General features: G+C 46.1%; 8 non-coding genes across 8 annotated transcripts; all 8 read left to right on the forward strand.

Moving 5' to 3' along the window:
* Positions 1–500: 500 nt before the first annotated feature.
* LOC130321303 (U2 spliceosomal RNA) lies at positions 501–693 on the forward strand. Its single transcript, XR_008867049.1, has one exon. It is a non-coding gene; the product is annotated as a U2 spliceosomal RNA (small nuclear RNA).
* A 2,095-nt stretch (positions 694–2,788) lies between these two features.
* Positions 2,789–2,979, forward strand: LOC130321311 (U2 spliceosomal RNA). Its single transcript, XR_008867056.1, has one exon. It is a non-coding gene; the product is annotated as a U2 spliceosomal RNA (small nuclear RNA).
* A 2,099-nt stretch (positions 2,980–5,078) lies between these two features.
* On the forward strand, positions 5,079–5,270 carry LOC130321291 (U2 spliceosomal RNA). The gene has a single exon (XR_008867038.1). It is a non-coding gene; the product is annotated as a U2 spliceosomal RNA (small nuclear RNA).
* A 2,097-nt stretch (positions 5,271–7,367) lies between these two features.
* Positions 7,368–7,558, forward strand: LOC130321312 (U2 spliceosomal RNA). The gene has a single exon (XR_008867057.1). It is a non-coding gene; the product is annotated as a U2 spliceosomal RNA (small nuclear RNA).
* Positions 7,559–9,655: 2,097 nt separating this feature from the next.
* Positions 9,656–9,846, forward strand: LOC130321313 (U2 spliceosomal RNA). Its single transcript, XR_008867058.1, has one exon. It is a non-coding gene; the product is annotated as a U2 spliceosomal RNA (small nuclear RNA).
* A 2,093-nt stretch (positions 9,847–11,939) lies between these two features.
* On the forward strand, positions 11,940–12,130 carry LOC130321292 (U2 spliceosomal RNA). Its single transcript, XR_008867039.1, has one exon. It is a non-coding gene; the product is annotated as a U2 spliceosomal RNA (small nuclear RNA).
* Positions 12,131–14,214: 2,084 nt separating this feature from the next.
* On the forward strand, positions 14,215–14,405 carry LOC130321293 (U2 spliceosomal RNA). The gene has a single exon (XR_008867040.1). It is a non-coding gene; the product is annotated as a U2 spliceosomal RNA (small nuclear RNA).
* A 2,085-nt stretch (positions 14,406–16,490) lies between these two features.
* Positions 16,491–16,681, forward strand: LOC130321294 (U2 spliceosomal RNA). The gene has a single exon (XR_008867041.1). It is a non-coding gene; the product is annotated as a U2 spliceosomal RNA (small nuclear RNA).
* Positions 16,682–18,653: the final 1,972 nt, after the last annotated feature.

The raw sequence follows: 18,653 nt of genomic DNA on the forward strand, positions 1-18,653 counted from the left end.
GAGCATCAGCACTGCTCTGCCTGAGCAGAACCATCACCGCCATAGGTTGTCAAATAACCCGGATTTAACCCACACAGGTAAGTCCAATGGGGTGCAGGCATGTCCTCTATGCTTACAGCTTCCCGTGGGTGTTGGTTTGATACCGTTTGGGGACAGCCAAGGAGGCATCTGCAGGCAACAAAGGTAGGTGTGTGCTTGTATGTGTGTGTTTCCTATGCAGATCCTAAGCCCAGTGTCACATGCAAGTAGGAGGAGTAAGAAGGGTTCCTGGCAAATCCGGGTTATGGATTGCATTTAAAAAGGCCCCGTGGGAGTGCAATGGGCCCCTGTCTTGCTGCTTAGCAATAATGGTATGGGTTTAGGTTCTGCTGTGTGTACTGGTGGTTGACTGCCCCCCCAGCCCAGAGTGTGCATGGAAAATTGTCTGGCAGCCTCCCTGACAGCAAGCAGGTGATAGTGCCCATGAAGGGGACCTTGTTGGGGCCCGCCCTTTCACGGTTATCGCTTCTCGGCCTTTTGGCTAAGATCAAGTGTAGTATCTGTTCTTATCAGTTTAATATCTGATACGTCCCCTATCTGGGGACCATATATTAAATGGATTTTTGAGAACGGGGGCCGATTTCGAAGCTTGCTTCCGTTCCGCCCTATGCATTGACCCGATATGGCAGTATCTTCGGGTACAGTGCACCACCCCCTTACAGGGTTAAAAAGAAAGATTCCTACTTTCATTGCTACCTGCTTGCTGGCTAGCCAGCTAGCCAGCCCTGTGGGCCTTGCTGCTGCTGCAGCCAAAAAACAAAAGGTGGTGCTGCTGCTGCTTCTGCTGCTTCTGCTTCTGCTTGTGTCTGGCCCCTGTTGGAGCGTCCAGGCACAGGACTTCTGCTGCTGCTGACTAAATGGCCTCCTTAATTGGATCATTTGAGTAGCCAGCACACCTGTGCAGGCTAGGGCATGACATGATAGGCAGCTGCCTTGATAGCGGGTGGGTGCTGAATGTTCCTAATTGACAAAATAAGATTAATGCTTATGAAGAAATATAAAATCTCATCCCTTCCCCAATATCGCGCCACACCCCTACCCCTTAATTCCCTGGTTGAACGTGATGGACATATGTCTTTTTTCGACCGTACTAACTATGTAACTATGTAACATAACATGGGGGGGGGGGGGTCTCCTGGCTGTTCACACAGGTGTGTCATTGCTGTACATTGACCATGCATTGCTTCTGTGGTATTGCAAAGGCAAAGACAAATGCTTCCAGCCATCCATTGCACTAATGGATTGGTCATCAGCTGGCTGTCTATGTCCCGCATCAATATAGACCAAAGTACAGAGGGTTAGGCTATGCTATTGTGCACCTACCTGATGCATCAGAAGGTGCGAGGCCCTTGCTAAATTCTGTGCACAGACTTTGAGATCTATACTTTAGACTGTATCTAAACCTGCTCCAACATGGACTGACATTCTGGCCTACTTTCAGCCGATGCGACTTGTCTGTCGCTGAACAGTCGCTTTTTATGTATTCAGCACCTATGTATAATGTTGTAAAAATGCTCTAGAAGCTAAAGTCGCGAAGAAATGTCACACATATTTGGCCTGCAACTTTCTGTGCGACAAATTCAGACAGGAAAAATCAGTATAAATCCTTAGAAAATTATCCCCCAGTGTCTCCATCTGCTGGCGGTATTGAATAAGCATTGCTGCACTGATGGGGTATGCATTAGACGAAAAAAAAGAAGAAAAAGAAGAATAATACGCCCAGAAAAGAGGCGAAAAGGAGAAAAACGTAAAAAAACGTGAAAAAAAAGTAAGAGGAAGAGAAGGGAAAAAAAGGTGGAAATGGGTTTAAAAGTGATTTCGGCGGAGAAATATATATATATATATATATATATATATATATATATATATATATATACGCGCACACACACACATATATATAAACGTATTCTCCGTTGAGATATTGCAGCCGCTGCTGTGTCCAGGCCCAGGAGCCTTAGCACTGTGCTGTGATGTCACTCAATACCACTGACATCACTAGGTGTAAACAACATCTCTCCTTTGCTGTGTATGTGACTATGGAGCTGTTTGGTGATGTCGTCTATTATGGCCTTCATAGAAGCAACAGGAGATTGTTGCATCCATCTAGAACCCTCAGAACTACAGTGCTATGATGTCACTCACTTCCACAGGCCTTGCAGAGTGTAAACAACAACAACCCAGCTTTGTTGTGTATGTAACCATAGGGATTTGTGATGTCACCTAGAACCTTCACAGCAGCGACAGCTTTATGAGGAGCATCAGCACTGCTCTGCCTGAGCAGAACCATCACCGCCATAGGTTGTCAAATAACCCGGATTTAACCCACACAGGTAAGTCCAATGGGGTGCAGGCATGTCCTCTATGCTTACAGCTTCCCGTGGGTGTTGGTTTGATACCGTTTGGGGACAGCCAAGGAGGCATCTGCAGGCAACAAAGGTAGGTGTGTGCTTGTGTGTGTGTTTCCTATGCAGATCCTAAGCCCAGTGTCACATGCAAGTAGGAGGAGTAAGAAGGGTTCCTGGCAAATCCGGGTTTATGGATTGCATTTAAAAAGGCCCCGTGGGAGTGCAATGGGCCCCTGTCTTGCTGCTTAGCAATAATGGTATGGGTTTAGGTTCTGCTGTGTGTACTGGTGGTTGACTGCCCCCCAGCCCAGAGTGTGCATGGAAAATTGTCTGGCAGCCTCCCTGACAGCAAGCAGTGATAGTGCCCATGAAGGGGACCTTGTTGGCCCGCCCCTTTCACGGTTATCGCTTCTCGGCCTTTTGGCTAAGATCAAGTGTAGTATCTGTTCTTATCAGTTTAATATCTGATACGTCCCCTATCTGGGGACCATATATTAAATGGATTTTTGAGAACGGGGGCCGATTTCGAAGCTTGCTTCCGTCGCCCTATGCATTGACCCGATATGGCAGTATCTTCGGGTACAGTGCACCACCCCCTTACAGGGTTTAAAAAGAAAGATTCCTACTTTCATTGCTACCTGCTTGCTGGCTAGCCAGCTAGCCAGCCCTGTGGGCCTTGCTGCTGCTGCAGCCAAAAAACAAAAGGTGGTGCTGCTGCTGCTTCTGCTGCTTCTGCTTCTGCTTGTGTCTGGCCCCTGTTGGAGCGTCCAGGCACAGGACTTCTGCTGCTGCTGACTAAATGGCCTCCTTAATTGGATCATTTGAGTAGCCAGCACACCTGTGCAGGTAGGGCATGACATGATAGGCAGCTGCCTTGATAGCGGGTGGGTGCTGAATGTTCCTAATTGACAAAATAAGATTAATGCCTTATGAAGAAATATAAAATCTCATCCCTTCCCCAATATCGCGCCACACCCCTACCCCTTAATTCCCTGGGTTGAACGTGATGGACATATGTCTTTTTTCGACCGTACTAACTATGTAACTATGTAACATAACATGGGGGGGGGGGGGTCTCCTGGCTGTTCACACAGGTGTGTCATTGCTGTACATTGACCATGCATTGCTTCTGTGGTATTGCAAAGGCAAAGACAAATGCTTCCAGCCATCCATTGCACTAATGGATTGGTCATCAGCTGGCTGTCTATGTCCCGCATCAATATAGACCAAAGTACAGAGGGTTAGGCTATGCTATTGTGCACCTACCTGATGCATCAGAAGGTGCGAGGCCCTTGCTAAATTCTGTGCACAGACTTTGAGATCTATACTTTAGACTGTATCTAAACCTGCTCCAACATGGACTGACATTCTGGCCTACTTTCAGCCGATGCGACTTGTCTGTCGCTGAACAGTCGCTTTTTATGTATTCAGCACCTATGTATAATGTTGTAAAAATGCTCTAGAAGCTAAAGTCGCAGAAATGTCACACATATTTGGCCTGCAACTTTCTGTGCGACAAATTCAGACAGGAAAAATCAGTATAAATCCTTAGAAAATTATCCCCCCAGTGTCTCCATCTGCTGGCGGTATTGAATAAGCATTGCTGCACTGATGGGGTATGCATTAGACGAAAAAAAAGAAGAAAAAGAAGAATAATACGCCCAGAAAAGAGGCGAAAAGGAGAAAAACGTAAAAAAACGTGAAAAAAAAGTAAGAGGAAGAGAAGGGAAAAAAAAGGTGGAAATGGGTTTAAAAGTGATTTCGGCGGAGAAATATATATATATATATATATATATATATATATATATATATATATACGCGCACACACACACATATATATAAACGTATTCTCCGTTGAGATATTGCAGCCGCTGCTGTGTCCAGGCCCAGGAGCCTTAGCACTGTGCTGTGATGTCACTCAATACCACTGACATCACTAGGTGTAAACAACATCTCTCCTTTGCTGTGTATGTGACTATGGAGCTGTTTGGTGATGTCGTCTATTATGGCCTTCATAGAAGCAACAGGAGATTGTTGCATCCATCTAGAACCCTCAGAACTACAGTGCTATGATGTCACTCACTTCCACAGGCCTTGCAGAGTGTAAACAACAACAACCCAGCTTTGTTGTGTATGTAACCATAGGGATTTGTGATGTCACCTAGAACCTTCACAGCAGCGACAGCTTTATGAGGAGCATCAGCACTGCTCTGCCTGAGCAGAACCATCACCGCCATAGGTTGTCAAATAACCCGGATTTAACCCACACAGGTAAGTCCAATGGGGTGCAGGCATGTCCTCTATGCTTACAGCTTCCCGTGGGTGTTGGTTTGATACCGTTTTGGGGACAGCCAAGGAGGCATCTGCAGGCAACAAAGGTAGGTGTGTGCTTGTGTGTGTGTTTCCTATGCAGATCCTAAGCCCAGTGTCACATGCAAGTAGGAGGAGTAAGAAGGGTTCCTGGCAAATCCGGGTTATGGATTTGCATTTAAAAAGGCCCCGTGGGAGTGCAATGGGCCCCCTGTCTTGCTGCTTAGCAATAATGGTATGGGTTTAGGTTCTGCTGTGTGTACTGGTGGTTGACTGCCCCCCCAGCCCAGAGTGTGCATGGAAAATTGTCTGGCAGCCTCCCTGACAGCAAGCAGTGATAGTGCCCATGAAGGGGACCTTGTTGGGCCCGCCCCTTTCACGGTTATCGCTTCTCGGCCTTTTGGCTAAGATCAAGTGTAGTATCTGTTCTTATCAGTTTAATATCTGATACGTCCCCTATCTGGGGACCATATATTAAATGGATTTTTGAGAACGGGGGCCGATTTCGAAGCTTGCTTCCGTCGCCCCTATGCATTGACCCGATATGGCAGTATCTTCGGGTACAGTGCACCACCCCCTTACAGGGTTAAAAAGAAAGATTCCTACTTTCATTGCTACCTGCTTGCTGGCTAGCCAGCTAGCCAGCCCTGTGGGCCTTGCTGCTGCTGCAGCCAAAAAACAAAAGGTGGTGCTGCTGCTGCTTCTGCTGCTTCTGCTTCTGCTTGTGTCTGGCCCCTGTTGGAGCGTCCAGGCACAGGACTTCTGCTGCTGCTGACTAAATGGCCTCCTTAATTGGATCATTTGAGTAGCCAGCACACCTGTGCAGGTAGGGCATGACATGATAGGCAGCTGCCTTGATAGCGGGTGGGTGCTGAATGTTCCTAATTGACAAAATAAGATTAATGCTTATGAAGAAATATAAAATCTCATCCCTTCCCCAATATCGCGCCACACCCCTACCCCTTAATTCCCTGGTTGAACGTGATGGACATATGTCTTTTTTCGACCGTACTAACTATGTAACTATGTAACATAACATGGGGGGGGGGGGGTCTCCTGGCTGTTCACACAGGTGTGTCATTGCTGTACATTGACCATGCATTGCTTCTGTGGTATTGCAAAGGCAAAGACAAATGCTTCCAGCCATCCATTGCACTAATGGATTGGTCATCAGCTGGCTGTCTATGTCCCGCATCAATATAGACCAAAGTACAGAGGGTTAGGCTATGCTATTGTGCACCTACCTGATGCATCAGAAGGTGCGAGGCCCTTGCTAAATTCTGTGCACAGACTTTGAGATCTATACTTTAGACTGTATCTAAACCTGCTCCAACATGGACTGACATTCTGGCCTACTTTCAGCCGATGCGACTTGTCTGTCGCTGAACAGTCGCTTTTTATGTATTCAGCACCTATGTATAATGTTGTAAAAATGCTCTAGAAGCTAAAGTCGCAGAAATGTCACACATATTTGGCCTGCAACTTTCTGTGCGACAAATTCAGACAGGAAAAATCAGTATAAATCCTTAGAAAATTATCCCCCAGTGTCTCCATCTGCTGGCGGTATTGAATAAGCATTGCTGCACTGATGGGGTATGCATTAGACGAAAAAAAAAGAAGAAAAAGAAGAATAATACGCCCAGAAAAGAGGCGAAAAGGAGAAAAACGTAAAAAAACGTGAAAAAAAAGTAAGAGGAAGAGAAGGGAAAAAAAGGTGGAAATGGGTTTAAAAGTGATTTCGGCGGAGAAATATATATATATATATATATATATATATATATATATATATATATATATACGCGCACACACACACACATATATATAAACGTATTCTCCGTTGAGATATTGCAGCCGCTGCTGTGTCCAGGCCCAGGAGCCTTAGCACTGTGCTGTGATGTCACTCAATACCACTGACATCACTAGGTGTAAACAACATCTCTCCTTTGCTGTGTATGTGACTATGGAGCTGTTTGGTGATGTCGTCTATTATGGCCTTCATAGAAGCAACAGGAGATTGTTGCATCCATCTAGAACCCTCAGAACTACAGTGCTATGATGTCACTCACTTCCACAGGCCTTGCAGAGTGTAAACAACAACAACCCAGCTTTGTTGTGTATGTAACCATAGGGATTTGTGATGTCACCTAGAACCTTCACAGCAGCGACAGCTTTATGAGGAGCATCAGCACTGCTCTGCCTGAGCAGAACCATCACCGCCATAGGTTGTCAAATAACCCGGATTTAACCCACACAGGTAAGTCCAATGGGGTGCAGGCATGTCCTCTATGCTTACAGCTTCCCGTGGGTGTTGGTTTGATACCGTTTGGGGACAGCCAAGGAGGCATCTGCAGGCAACAAAGGTAGGTGTGTGCTTGTGTGTGTGTTTCCTATGCAGATCCTAAGCCCAGTGTCACATGCAAGTAGGAGGAGTAAGAAGGGTTCCTGGCAAATCCGGGTTATGGATTGCATTTAAAAAGGCCCCGTGGGAGTGCAATGGGCCCCTGTCTTGCTGCTTAGCAATAATGGTATGGGTTTAGGTTCTGCTGTGTGTACTGGTGGTTGACTGCCCCCCAGCCCAGAGTGTGCATGGAAAATTGTCTGGCAGCCTCCCTGACAGCAAGCAGTGATAGTGCCCATGAAGGGGACCTTGTTGGGCCCGCCCCTTTCACGGTTATCGCTTCTCGGCCTTTTGGCTAAGATCAAGTGTAGTATCTGTTCTTATCAGTTTAATATCTGATACGTCCCCTATCTGGGGACCATATATTAAATGGATTTTTGAGAACGGGGGCCGATTTCGAAGCTTGCTTCCGTCGCCCTATGCATTGACCCGATATGGCAGTATCTTCGGGTACAGTGCACCACCCCCCTTACAGGGTTAAAAAGAAAGATTCCTACTTTCATTGCTACCTGCTTGCTGGCTAGCCAGCTAGCCAGCCCTGTGGGCCTTGCTGCTGCTGCAGCCAAAAAACAAAAGGTGGTGCTGCTGCTGCTTCTGCTGCTTCTGCTTCTGCTTGTGTCTGGCCCCTGTTGGAGCGTCCAGGCACAGGACTTCTGCTGCTGCTGACTAAATGGCCTCCTTAATTGGATCATTTGAGTAGCCAGCACACCTGTGCAGGTAGGGCATGACATGATAGGCAGCTGCCTTGATAGCGGGTGGGTGCTGAATGTTCCTAATTGACAAAATAAGATTAATGCTTATGAAGAAATATAAAATCTCATCCCTTCCCCAATATCGCGCCACACCCCTACCCCTTAATTCCCTGGTTGAACGTGATGGACATATGTCTTTTTTCGACCGTACTAACTATGTAACTATGTAACATAACATGGGGGGGGGGGGGTCTCCTGGCTGTTCACACAGGTGTGTCATTGCTGTACATTGACCATGCATTGCTTCTGTGGTATTGCAAAGGCAAAGACAAATGCTTCCAGCCATCCATTGCACTAATGGATTGGTCATCAGCTGGCTGTCTATGTCCCGCATCAATATAGACCAAAGTACAGAGGGTTAGGCTATGCTATTGTGCACCTACCTGATGCATCAGAAGGTGCGAGGCCCTTGCTAAATTCTGTGCACAGACTTTGAGATCTATACTTTAGACTGTATCTAAACCTGCTCCAACATGGACTGACATTCTGGCCTACTTTCAGCCGATGCGACTTGTCTGTCGCTGAACAGTCGCTTTTTATGTATTCAGCACCTATGTATAATGTTGTAAAAATGCTCTAGAAGCTAAAGTCGCAGAAATGTCACACATATTTGGCCTGCAACTTTCTGTGCGACAAATTCAGACAGGAAAAATCAGTATAAATCCTTAGAAAATTATCCCCCAGTGTCTCCATCTGCTGGCGGTATTGAATAAGCATTGCTGCACTGATGGGGTATGCATTAGACGAAAAAAAAGAAGAAAAAGAAGAATAATACGCCCAGAAAAGAGGCGAAAAGGAGAAAAACGTAAAAAAACGTGAAAAAAAAGTAAGAGGAAGAGAAGGGAAAAAAAGGTGGAAATGGGTTTAAAAGTGATTTCGGCGGAGAAATATATATATATATATATATATATATATATATATATATATATATATATATACGCGCACACACACACATATATATAAACGTATTCTCCGTTGAGATATTGCAGCCGCTGCTGTGTCCAGGCCCAGGAGCCTTAGCACTGTGCTGTGATGTCACTCAATACCACTGACATCACTAGGTGTAAACAACATCTCTCCTTTGCTGTGTATGTGACTATGGAGCTGTTTGGTGATGTCGTCTATTATGGCCTTCATAGAAGCAACAGGAGATTGTTGCATCCATCTAGAACCCTCAGAACTACAGTGCTATGATGTCACTCACTTCCACAGGCCTTGCAGAGTGTAAACAACAACAACCCAGCTTTGTTGTGTATGTAACCATAGGGATTTGTGATGTCACCTAGAACCTTCACAGCAGCGACAGCTTTATGAGGAGCATCAGCACTGCTCTGCCTGAGCAGAACCATCACCGCCATAGGTTGTCAAATAACCCGGATTTAACCCACACAGGTAAGTCCAATGGGGTGCAGGCATGTCCTCTATGCTTACAGCTTCCCGTGGGTGTTGGTTTGATACCGTTTGGGGACAGCCAAGGAGGCATCTGCAGGCAACAAAGGTAGGTGTGTGCTTGTGTGTGTGTTTCCTATGCAGATCCTAAGCCCAGTGTCACATGCAAGTAGGAGGAGTAAGAAGGGTTCCTGGCAAATCCGGGTTATGGATTGCATTTAAAAAGGCCCCGTGGGAGTGCAATGGGCCCCTGTCTTGCTGCTTAGCAATAATGGTATGGGTTTAGGTTCTGCTGTGTGTACTGGTGGTTGACTGCCCCCCAGCCCAGAGTGTGCATGGAAAATTGTCTGGCAGCCTCCCTGACAGCAAGCAGTGATAGTGCCCATGAAGGGGACCTTGTTGGGCCCGCCCCTTTCACGGTTATCGCTTCTCGGCCTTTTGGCTAAGATCAAGTGTAGTATCTGTTCTTATCAGTTTAATATCTGATACGTCCCCTATCTGGGGACCATATATTAAATGGATTTTTGAGAACGGGGGCCGATTTCGAAGCTTGCTTCCGTCGCCCTATGCATTGACCCGATATGGCAGTATCTTCGGGTACAGTGCACCACCCCCTTACAGGGTTAAAAAGAAAGATTCCTACTTTCATTGCTACCTGCTTGCTGGCTAGCCAGCTAGCCAGCCCTGTGGGCCTTGCTGCTGCTGCAGCCAAAAAACAAAAGGTGGTGCTGCTGCTGCTTCTGCTGCTTCTGCTTCTGCTTGTGTCTGGCCCCTGTTGGAGCGTCCAGGCACAGGACTTCTGCTGCTGCTGACTAAATGGCCTCCTTAATTGGATCATTTGAGTAGCCAGCACACCTGTGCAGGTAGGGCATGACATGATAGGCAGCTGCCTTGATAGCGGGTGGGTGCTGAATGTTCCTAATTGACAAAATAAGATTAATGCTTATGAAGAAATATAAAATCTCATCCCTTCCCCAATATCGCGCCACACCCCTACCCCTTAATTCCCTGGTTGAACGTGATGGACATATGTCTTTTTTCGACCGTACTAACTATGTAACTATGTAACATAACATGGGGGGGGGGGGTCTCCTGGCTGTTCACACAGGTGTGTCATTGCTGTACATTGACCATGCATTGCTTCTGTGGTATTGCAAAGGCAAAGACAAATGCTTCCAGCCATCCATTGCACTAATGGATTGGTCATCAGCTGGCTGTCTATGTCCCGCATCAATATAGACCAAAGTACAGAGGGTTAGGCTATGCTATTGTGCACCTACCTGATGCATCAGAAGGTGCGAGGCCCTTGCTAAATTCTGTGCACAGACTTTGAGATCTATACTTTAGACTGTATCTAAACCTGCTCCAACATGGACTGACATTCTGGCCTACTTTCAGCCGATGCGACTTGTCTGTCGCTGAACAGTCGCTTTTTATGTATTCAGCACCTATGTATAATGTTGTAAAAATGCTCTAGAAGCTAAAGTCGCAGAAATGTCACACATATTTGGCCTGCAACTTTCTGTGCGACAAATTCAGACAGGAAAAATCAGTATAAATCCTTAGAAAATTATCCCCCAGTGTCTCCATCTGCTGGCGGTATTGAATAAGCATTGCTGCACTGATGGGGTATGCATTAGACGAAAAAAAAGAAGAAAAAGAAGAATAATACGCCCAGAAAAGAGGCGAAAAGGAGAAAAACGTAAAAAAACGTGAAAAAAAAGTAAGAGGAAGAGAAGGGAAAAAAAGGTGGAAATGGGTTTAAAAGTGATTTCGGCGGAGAAATATATATATATATATATATATATATATATATATATATATATATATACGCGCACACACACACATATATATAAACGTATTCTCCGTTGAGATATTGCAGCCGCTGCTGTGTCCAGGCCCAGGAGCCTTAGCACTGTGCTGTGATGTCACTCAATACCACTGACATCACTAGGTGTAAACAACATCTCTCCTTTGCTGTGTATGTGACTATGGAGCTGTTTGGTGATGTCGTCTATTATGGCCTTCATAGAAGCAACAGGAGATTGTTGCATCCATCTAGAACCCTCAGAACTACAGTGCTATGATGTCACTCACTTCCACAGGCCTTGCAGAGTGTAAACAACAACAACCCAGCTTTGTTGTGTATGTAACCATAGGGATTTGTGATGTCACCTAGAACCTTCACAGCAGCGACAGCTTTATGAGGAGCATCAGCACTGCTCTGCCTGAGCAGAACCATCACCGCCATAGGTTGTCAAATAACCCGGATTTAACCCACACAGGTAAGTCCAATGGGGTGCAGGCATGTCCTCTATGCTTACAGCTTCCCGTGGGTGTTGGTTTGATACCGTTTGGGGACAGCCAAGGAGGCATCTGCAGGCAACAAAGGTAGGTGTGTGCTTGTGTGTGTGTTTCCTATGCAGATCCTAAGCCCAGTGTCACATGCAATGTAGGAGGAGTAAGAAGGGTTCCTGGCAAATCCGGGTTATGGATTGCATTTAAAAAGGCCCCGTGGGAGTGCAATGGGCCCCTGTCTTGCTGCTTAGCAATAATGGTATGGGTTTAGGTTCTGCTGTGTGTACTGGTGGTTGACTGCCCCCCAGCCCCAGAGTGTGCATGGAAAATTGTCTGGCAGCCTCCCTGACAGCAAGCAGTGATAGTGCCCATGAAGGGGACCTTGTTGGGCCCGCCCCTTTCACGGTTATCGCTTCTCGGCCTTTTGGCTAAGATCAAGTGTAGTATCTGTTCTTATCAGTTTAATATCTGATACGTCCCCTATCTGGGGACCATATATTAAATGGATTTTTGAGAACGGGGGCCGATTTCGAAGCTTGCTTCCGTCGCCCTATGCATTGACCCGATATGGCAGTATCTTCGGGTACAGTGCACCACCCCCTTACAGGGTTAAAAAGAAAGATTCCTACTTTCATTGCTACCTGCTTGCTGGCTAGCCAGCTAGCCAGCCCTGTGGGCCTTGCTGCTGCTGCAGCCAAAAAACAAAAGGTGGTGCTGCTGCTGCTTCTGCTGCTTCTGCTTCTGCTTGTGTCTGGCCCCTGTTGGAGCGTCCAGGCACAGGACTTCTGCTGCTGCTGACTAAATGGCCTCCTTAATTGGATCATTTGAGTAGCCAGCACACCTGTGCAGGTAGGGCATGACATGATAGGCAGCTGCCTTGATAGCGGGTGGGTGCTGAATGTTCCTAATTGACAAAATAAGATTAATGCTTATGAAGAAATATAAAATCTCATCCCTTCCCCAATATCGCGCCACACCCCTACCCCTTAATTCCCTGGTTGAACGTGATGGACATATGTCTTTTTTCGACCGTACTAACTATGTAACTATGTAACATAACATGGGGGGGGGGGGGTCTCCTGGCTGTTCACACAGGTGTGTCATTGCTGTACATTGACCATGCATTGCTTCTGTGGTATTGCAAAGGCAAAGACAAATGCTTCCAGCCATCCATTGCACTAATGGATTGGTCATCAGCTGGCTGTCTATGTCCCGCATCAATATAGACCAAAGTACAGAGGGTTAGGCTATGCTATTGTGCACCTACCTGATGCATCAGAAGGTGCGAGGCCCTTGCTAAATTCTGTGCACAGACTTTGAGATCTATACTTTAGACTGTATCTAAACCTGCTCCAACATGGACTGACATTCTGGCCTACTTTCAGCCGATGCGACTTGTCTGTCGCTGAACAGTCGCTTTTTATGTATTCAGCACCTATGTATAATGTTGTAAAAATGCTCTAGAAGCTAAAGTCGCAGAAATGTCACACATATTTGGCCTGCAACTTTCTGTGCGACAAATTCAGACAGGAAAAATCAGTATAAATCCTTAGAAAATTATCCCCCAGTGTCTCCATCTGCTGGCGGTATTGAATAAGCATTGCTGCACTGATGGGGTATGCATTAGACGAAAAAAAAGAAGAAAAAGAAGAATAATACGCCCAGAAAAGAGGCGAAAAGGAGAAAAACGTAAAAAAACGTGAAAAAAAAGTAAGAGGAAGAGAAGGGAAAAAAAGGTGGAAATGGGTTTAAAAGTGATTTCGGCGGAGAAATATATATATATATATATATATATATATATATATATATATACGCGCACACACACACATATATATAAACGTATTCTCCGTTGAGATATTGCAGCCGCTGCTGTGTCCAGGCCCAGGAGCCTTAGCACTGTGCTGTGATGTCACTCAATACCACTGACATCACTAGGTGTAAACAACATCTCTCCTTTGCTGTGTATGTGACTATGGAGCTGTTTGGTGATGTCGTCTATTATGGCCTTCATAGAAGCAACAGGAGATTGTTGCATCCATCTAGAACCCTCAGAACTACAGTGCTATGATGTCACTCACTTCCACAGGCCTTGCAGAGTGTAAACAACAACAACCCAGCTTTGTTGTGTATGTAACCATAGGGATTTGTGATGTCACCTAGAACCTTCACAGCAGCGACAGCTTTATGAGGAGCATCAGCACTGCTCTGCCTGAGCAGAACCATCACCGCCATAGGTTGTCAAATAACCGATTTAACCCACACAGGTAAGTCCAATGGGTGCAGGCATGTCCTCTATGCTTACAGCTTCCCGTGGGTGTTGGTTTGATACCGTTTTGGGGACAGCCAAGGAGGCATCTGCAGGCAACAAAGGTAGGTGTGTGCTTGTGTGTGTGTTTCCTATGCAGATCCTAAGCCCAGTGTCACATGCAAGTAGGAGGAGTAAGAAGGGTTCCTGGCAAATCCGGGTTATGGATTGCATTTAAAAAGGCCCCGTGGGAGTGCAATGGGCCCCTGTCTTGCTGCTTAGCAATAATGGTATGGGTTTAGGTTCTGCTGTGTGTACTGGTGGTTGACTGCCCCCCAGCCCAGAGTGTGCATGGAAAATTGTCTGGCAGCCTCCCTGACAGCAAGCAGTGATAGTGCCCATGAAGGGGACCTTGTTGGGCCCGCCCCTTTCACGGTTATCGCTTCTCGGCCTTTTGGCTAAGATCAAGTGTAGTATCTGTTCTTATCAGTTTAATATCTGATACGTCCCCTATCTGGGGACCATATATTAAATGGATTTTTGAGAACGGGGGCCGATTTCGAAGCTTGCTTCCGTCGCCCTATGCATTGACCCGATATGGCAGTATCTTCGGGTACAGTGCACCACCCCCTTACAGGGTTAAAAAGAAAGATTCCTACTTTCATTGCTACCTGCTTGCTGCTAGCCAGCTAGCCAGCCCTGTGGGCCTTGCTGCTGCTGCAGCCAAAAAACAAAAGGTGGTGCTGCTGCTGCTTCTGCTGCTTCTGCTTCTGCTTGTGTCTGGCCCCTGTTGGAGCGTCCAGGCACAGGACTTCTGCTGCTGCTGACTAAATGGCCTCCTTAATTGGATCATTTGAGTAGCCAGCACACCTGTGCAGGTAGGGCATGACATGATAGGCAGCTGCCTTGATAGCGGGGTGGGTGCTGAATGTTCCTAATTGACAAAATAAGATTAATGCTTATGAAGAAATATAAAATCTCATCCCTTCCCCAATATCGCGCCACACCCCTACCCCTTAATTCCCTGGTTGAACGTGATGGACATATGTCTTTTTTCGACCGTACTAACTATGTAACTATGTAACATAACATGGGGGGGGGGGGTCTCCTGGCTGTTCACACAGGTGTGTCATTGCTGTACATTGACCATGCATTGCTTCTGTGGTATTGCAAAGGCAAAGACAAATGCTTCCAGCCATCCATTGCACTAATGGATTGGTCATCAGCTGGCTGTCTATGTCCCGCATCAATATAGACCAAGTACAGAGGGTTAGGCTATGCTATTGTGCACCTACCTGATGCATCAGAAGGTGCGAGGCCCTTGCTAAATTCTGTGCACAGACTTTGAGATCTATACTTTAGACTGTATCTAAACCTGCTCCAACATGGACTGGACATTCTGGCCTACTTTCAGCCGATGCGACTTGTCTGTCGCTGAACAGTCGCTTTTTATGTATTCAGCACCTAAGTATAATGTTGTAAAAATGCTCTAGAAGCTAAAGTCGCAGAAATGTCACACATATTTGGCCTGCAACTTTCTGTGCGACCAATTCAGACAGGAAAAATCAGTATAAATCCTTAGAAAATTATCCCCCAGTGTCTCCATCTGCTGGCGGTATTGAATAAGCATTGCTGCACTGATGGGGTATGCATTAGACGAAAAAAAAGAAGAAAAAGAAGAATAATACGCCAGAAAAGAGGCGAAAAGGAGAAAAACGTAAAAAAACGTGAAAAAAAGTAAGAGGAAGAGAAGGAAAAAAAGGTGGAAATGGGTTTAAAAGTGATTTTCGGCGGAGAAATATATATATATATATATATATATATATATATATATATATATACGCGCACACACACACATATATATAAACGTATTCTCCGTTGAGATATTGCAGCCGCTGCTGTGTCCAGGCCCAGGAGCCTTAGCACTGTGCTGTGATGTCACTCAATACCACTGACATCACTAGGTGTAAACAACATCTCTCCTTTGCTGTGTATGTGACTATGGAGCTGTTTGGTGATGTCGTCTATTATGGCCTTCATAGAAGCAACAGGAGATTGTTGCATCCATCTAGAACCCTCAGAACTACAGTGCTATGATGTCACTCACTTCCACAGGCCTTGCAGAGTGTAAACAACAACAACCCAGCTTTGTTGTGTATGTAACCATAGGGATTTGTGATGTCACCTAGAACCTTCACAGCAGCGACAGCTTTATGAGGAGCATCAGCACTGCTCTGCCTGAGCAGAACCATCACCGCCATAGGTTGTCAAATAACCCGGATTTAACCCACACAGGTAAGTCCAATGGGGTGCAGGCATGTCCTCTATGCTTACAGCTTCCCGTGGGTGTTGGTTTGATACCGTTTGGGGACAGCCAAGGAGGCATCTGCAGGCAACAAAGGTAGGTGTGTGCTTGTGTGTGTGTTTCCTATGCAGATCCTAAGCCCAGTGTCACATGCAAGTAGGAGGAGTAAGAAGGGTTCCTGGCAAATCCGGGTTATGGATTGCATTTAAAAAGGCCCCGTGGGAGTGCAATGGGCCCCTGTCTTGCTGCTTAGCAATAATGGTATGGGTTTAGGTTCTGCTGTGTGTACTGGTGGTTGACTGCCCCCCAGCCCAGAGTGTGCATGGAAAATTGTCTGGCAGCCTCCCTGACAGCAAGCAGTGATAGTGCCCATGAAGGGGACCTTGTTGGGCCCGCCCCTTTCACGGTTATCGCTTCTCGGCCTTTTGGCTAAGATCAAGTGTAGTATCTGTTCTTATCAGTTTAATATCTGATACGTCCCCTATCTGGGGACCATATATTAAATGGATTTTTGAGAACGGGGGCCGATTTCGAAGCTTGCTTCCGTCGCCCTATGCATTGACCCGATATGGCAGTATCTTCGGGTACAGTGCACCACCCCCTTACAGGGTTAAAAAGAAAGATTCCTACTTTCATTGCTACCTGCTTGCTGGCTAGCCAGCTAGCCAGCCCTGTGGGCCTTGCTGCTGCTGCAGCCAAAAAACAAAAGGTGGTGCTGCTGCTGCTTCTGCTGCTTCTGCTTCTGCTTGTGTCTGGCCCCTGTTGGAGCGTCCAGGCACAGGACTTCTGCTGCTGCTGACTAAATGGCCTCCTTAATTGGATCATTTGAGTAGCCAGCACACCTGTGCAGGTAGGGCATGACATGATAGGCAGCTGCCTTGATAGCGGGTGGGTGCTGAATGTTCCTAATTGACAAAATAAGATTAATGCTTATGAAGAAATATAAAATCTCATCCCTTCCCCAATATCGCGCCACACCCCTACCCCTTAATTCCCTGGTTGAACGTGATGGACATATGTCTTTTTTCGACCGTACTAACTATGTAACTATGTAACATAACATGGGGGGGGGGGGTCTCCTGGCTGTTCACACAGGTGTGTCATTGCTGTACATTGACCATGCATTGCTTCTGTGGTATTGCAAAGGCAAAGACAAATGCTTCCAGCCATCCATTGCACTAATGGATTGGTCATCAGCTGGCTGTCTATGTCCCGCATCAATATAGACCAAAGTACAGAGGGTTAGGCTATGCTATTGTGCACCTACCTGATGCATCAGAAGGTGCGAGGCCCTTGCTAAATTCTGTGCACAGACTTTGAGATCTATACTTTAGACTGTATCTAAACCTGCTCCAACATGGACTGACATTCTGGCCTACTTTCAGCCGATGCGACTTGTCTGTCGCTGAACAGTCGCTTTTTATGTATTCAGCACCTATGTATAATGTTGTAAAAATGCTCTAGAAGCTAAAGTCGCAGAAATGTCACACATATTTGGCCTGCAACTTTCTGTGCGACAAATTCAGACAGGAAAAATCAGTATAAATCCTTAGAAAATTATCCCCCAGTGTCTCCATCTGCTGGCGGTATTGAATAAGCATTGCTGCACTGATGGGGTATGCATTAGACGAAAAAAAAGAAGAAAAAGAAGAATAATACGCCCAGAAAAGAGGCGAAAAGGAGAAAAACGTAAAAAAACGTGAAAAAAAAGTAAGAGGAAGAGAAGGGAAAAAAAGGTGGAAATGGGTTTAAAAGTGATTTCGGCGGAGAAATATATATATATATATATATATATATATATATATATATATATATACGCGCACACACACACATATATATAAACGTATTCTCCGTTGAGATATTGCAGCCGCTGCTGTGTCCAGGCCCAGGAGCCTTAGCACTGTGCTGTGATGTCACTCAATACCACTGACATCACTAGGTGTAAACAACATCTCTCCTTTGCTGTGTATGTGACTATGGAGCTGTTTGGTGATGTCGTCTATTATGGCCTTCATAGAAGCAACAGGAGATTGTTGCATCCATCTAGAACCCTCAGAACTACAGTGCTATGATGTCACTCACTTCCACAGGCCTTGCAGAGTGTAAACAACAACAACCCAGCTTTGTTGTGTATGTAACCATAGGGATTTGTGATGTCACCTAGAACCTTCACAGCAGCGACAGCTTTATGAGGAGCATCAGCACTGCTCTGCCTGAGCAGAACCATCACCGCCATAGGTTGTCAAATAACCCGGATTTAACCCACACAGGTAAGTCCAATGGGGTGCAGGCATGTCCTCTATGCTTACAGCTTCCCGTGGGTGTTGGTTTGATACCGTTTGGGGACAGCCAAGGAGGCATCTGCAGGCAACAAAGGTAGGTGTGTGCTTGTGTGTGTGTTTCCTATGCAGATCCTAAGCCCAGTGTCACATGCAAGTAGGAGGAGTAAGAAGGGTTCCTGGCAAATCCGGGTTATGGATTGCATTTAAAAAGGCCCCGTGGGAGTGCAATGGGCCCCTGTCTTGCTGCTTAGCAATAATGGTATGGGTTTAGGTTCTGCTGTGTGTACTGG

This window comes from Hyla sarda, unplaced genomic scaffold, assembly GCF_029499605.1.
Source record: "Hyla sarda isolate aHylSar1 unplaced genomic scaffold, aHylSar1.hap1 scaffold_2253, whole genome shotgun sequence".
NCBI lineage: Eukaryota > Metazoa > Chordata > Amphibia > Anura > Hylidae > Hyla > Hyla sarda.